The following is a 3,777-nucleotide window of genomic DNA, read 5'->3' as shown; positions in this document are numbered from 1 at the left end:
TTTTTTTGGTTTTTCGAGACAGGGTTTCTCTGTGGCTTTGGAGCCTGTCCTGGCTTTTCTCTCTTCTTATCTTTGTTTTGATTTCCCGCCTAGGCCATTAGCTGAAACAGCTTTATTCATCAACCAGTAAGAGAAACACATAGAAACACAGAATGCAGAAGGACGTCCTACATCAGGTTTCTTTATTATTTTCCTGAGTTCTCTTTACCTTTGAGGAGGCAGTTTCTCACACAGGGTGGCAGTTAGGCTTTGGAAACTTTAGTGTGGGAAATTCTCAGCCGTAATGAAAGAATGTATCTGTCTTAGTTAGGGTTTCTACTGCTGTGAAGAGACACCATGACCACAGAAACTCTTACAAGGGAAACATTTAATTGGGTGGCAGCTTACAGTTTCAGGGGTTCCGTCCATTATCATCATGGTGGGATATGGTGGCATGCGGGCAGACATGGTACTGGAGAAGGAGCTGAGAGTTCTACATCTTGTAGGCAACAGGAAGTGGTCTCCTTGTCACACTGAGCCAAACTTGAGCAAAGAGACCTCAAAGCCCGCCCCCACAGTGCCACACTTACTCCAACAAGGACACACCTCCTAATAGTGTCTTTATGAGATCATTGGGGCCAGTTACACTCAAACTACCACAGTAGCCAACTGTTTCCCCCAAGCAGAATTCTCACATCCATGTTAATAGTGTCACTGTGGGGCTTTGGAGAGCCAGGGTCAGGAAAGAAGGTAAGATTACCCAAGACCAGACAAGGATCAGAGCTGAAGCTGGGAACCCAGGAATGCTTTCAGGAGGCTTAGCCTTAGAAGCTGGAGCCTGGAAGGCAGTGTGGGGCAGACACAGCGCAGCCATTCGGGCCAGCTTGTCGGGTGTTGGGTGTTGTGTCTTACACCGTGATGCCAGCTTTCTTTCCCACGTGTGCTTCTAAAACATACTCTGTCCTTCGGTCTCAGCAGATGTCAGCTGTTGATAATTTCTCTCTCTTTCCCTCCTTCCCTCCCTCCCTCCTCCTCCNCTCTCTCTCTCTCTCTCTCTCTCTCTCTCTCTCTCTCTCTCTCTCTCTTTCTCTCTCTGTCTCTCTCTCTCCTAAGTATGACGTCTCACGTCAGAGCCATGGGTAAAGTCAGTTTTTCAGAAAGAAGTTACTCAGACAGAAAGCCAGGGTTCATATTTGAAGGGTGTGCATCCGTCTGGTGGTAAGCACAGCTGAACATTTTATGATCTCAGTGACCAGTCACACTCGGAAGGGAGACACACACCTGGGAGGGGCCAAGTCATTAACACCTCCCCTCAAATCGTTGCCAGGGTCTCCCTTCTCTGGCAGAATAGACCACCACCCACATGGCTCCCACTCTTTTCCTCCTTCCTTGGGTCAGTCATTGGAGAAAATACTTAAATACGATTTGGACGTCAACTTGAGGGCCAGCAACTTGGCTCAGTGTGTAAACTTGTTTGCCACCAAGCCAGACAATTTGACTTTAATCTTTGACACCCACACAGTAAAAGTAGAGAATCAATCAACTCACCAAAGTTGTTCCCTAACCCAAACACTGTACCATGGCGCACACACGCGCACACACACACACACATCCTTATCACAAAGAAATAAGATTAACTTCAACTCTGACTTTTATATTCCTGGATGTGTCTAAGCTGCCAGTCCGTGGCTCAGTGCAGACCCCTGTATTCCTACCCCCATCTGCTCAGTACTATGATGCCCTATTCTGGAAACAATGCTGGGAGCAACACCCCCAAGCTTTGTTATTCTGTAACATCTAGCCAAGGACCCATGCCTTCCACCCACCCAAACGACAGACGCTTTTCTGATTCCCTCGTGAACACTGTGTTTTACCACCAATGCCTACACATTTTGGTTACAAGCTGGGTTGCCAGATTTATCAAATAAAAACACAGCCACCCAGCTGCGTTTCGACTTCAGATAAGCCACAGCAAAGCTTGCAGTACGTGTCCTCATGCAATTTCTGGAACATACTTAGGATTAAGAAAAAAAGTTACTGTTTATTTGAGTTTCAAGTCTGACTGGATGTCCTGTGTTGTTTTCTGGCAACAATAGCAGCAGACCACGGTTCGCTGATGTAGGTAACCGAGAAGCCCAGCCATAGTGTTGTTTTCAGCATGGCCCGATACCGGGCCACCAAGAGCTTGATTTCCTCTTTGCCCACCACCAGGTCACCTCTAAAGAGCCAGCTGTACTCGAAGATAGGGGTCAGTCTTTACGGGACCAAGACAGCTATCGTCTTCCTGCTTTGCCTTATTTTTAGACAAAGTCCAAAAATTCAACTTATCCAGGCATGACCATCCTCCTGCCTCAGCCTCTGCGTCCTGAGTGCTGTTATTACAGGTGTTGTCCTCACTCCTGGCAAGATAGGTAAATGTTAAAAGAGTAAAAGACTGATATGTTTTTTAATAGTCAAAAATACCTGGAGGATAAAGGAAAATGGTAGAGAACTTTCTGGAAGTTTCTTCCATCTTCCTCCCCCCCCCCCCCCCAAGCTAAACAGATCGCATTTGTAAGCTTGACTTCAGCCAAAAAGAGATCATTGTAAGACTGGCCCAGAACAGAGCCGCAATGGCGCGCTTCAAAGAGAGCCCGTTTCAACAAAAGACTTCAACCTTGCATAAAGCTTTCTTCGTTAGAAAACATTTCCCCTGGGCGGAGCCCCTGCCCTGCAACAGTCATTGAGGACGTGATCTAGGTTGTTCCAGGGATACCCAGATCAGTAAGGCGACAATGCTCCCTCAAGCAGCTCATGTAGCCCTGGGAGATGCAGACATCTGTACGTACTTGTAAGACAGAGTGGCGGGGGCTGGAGAGACGGCTCAGCAGTCAAGGCTGTTGTTCCAGGCCTGGATTAGATTGCCACACCCATGCAATGGCTCACAACTGTCTGTAACTTCAGTTCAGGGGATCTGACACTCTCTTCTGGTCTCCCTGAGCAGTGCATGTATCCGGTGCACAGACGTACGCAGGCGTTTGCATGCATATATAGACAATAAATAAATAAATAAATAAATAAATAAATAAAAATGTTTTAGAGATAATGCTAGCTTACCCACAGAGCTCTGTATATCGTGGCCATCCAAAGCGTATTCATGGAACAAGGCGAGCACAAAGCAGGAGTCTGCAGCAGAGAAAAGCGGTAAGAGCCGAAAGCATGGCTCTTTTCAAAACCGTTGCCTTCGTGAAGGGCATTATACAGTTGGATGCATCCCGTTGTGACGCCACTAACATAAGCTGCAAAGCTGCTCAAAATGAATGGAACATTCTACAGTCATGTTGATACAGTCTACATATTTTAAATGGTAATATGACCTGACCACAAATTCCTCTGTTGCAAGCATAAGAAATGTGATATTTAATAAGCCAGTAAAAGAGACGTTATTATGTAGCTCAATGCTCAAGTTAGTGAAAGTATACATATTTTTAAAAAGGCTATGACTCATTAAAGTCTCGACTCAGTCATTTTGGACACAGCCTCTCAGTGCCTGGGTCAGAGCACTGAGAAAGAGTGTCTCTGAGAGTCAGTGGGAAGGCTTGGATTCTAGCCGTGGCTCTTTTACAAAGTAACCAAATGCCATAGGCAGTTGATTAACATCCTGGGGTGGGGTTAGTTCTTACCCAGTAAAATTAAAGGTGAGGTTTATTGGAGAGTTCCGATCCATCTGATTCCATCATTCATTGTGCCCGGAAACTGGACATTTAGAGAAGCAGTACAGACTGTGTGCTTGAGAGAGTGAGTGTGTGTGTGTGTGTG

The 3,777-nt window shown here is 46.2% G+C and overlaps 1 long non-coding RNA gene across 1 annotated transcript in view; it reads right to left on the bottom strand.

The window, feature by feature from the left end:
- Positions 1 to 1,103: 1,103 nt before the first annotated feature.
- The window catches only part of LOC126514424 (uncharacterized), a 4,739-nt gene continuing 2,065 nt past the window's right edge, over positions 1,104 to 3,777 (bottom strand). The window contains exons 2-3 of the long non-coding RNA XR_007595570.1: positions 2,808 to 2,954; positions 1,104 to 2,378 (exon numbers count right to left, since the gene is read on the bottom strand). This is a non-coding gene — a long non-coding RNA (uncharacterized lncRNA). The remainder of the gene's footprint in view (positions 2,379 to 2,807; positions 2,955 to 3,777) is intronic.

Source organism: Alexandromys fortis, unplaced genomic scaffold, assembly GCF_014885135.2.
Source record: "Alexandromys fortis isolate MF-2015 unplaced genomic scaffold, M_Fortis_MF-2015_v1.1 scaffold_17, whole genome shotgun sequence".
NCBI classification, from domain to species: Eukaryota; Metazoa; Chordata; class Mammalia; order Rodentia; family Cricetidae; genus Alexandromys; species Alexandromys fortis.
The sequence above is the reverse complement of the archived record's forward strand: the minus strand, read 5'-3'. Positions and strand labels throughout refer to the sequence as shown.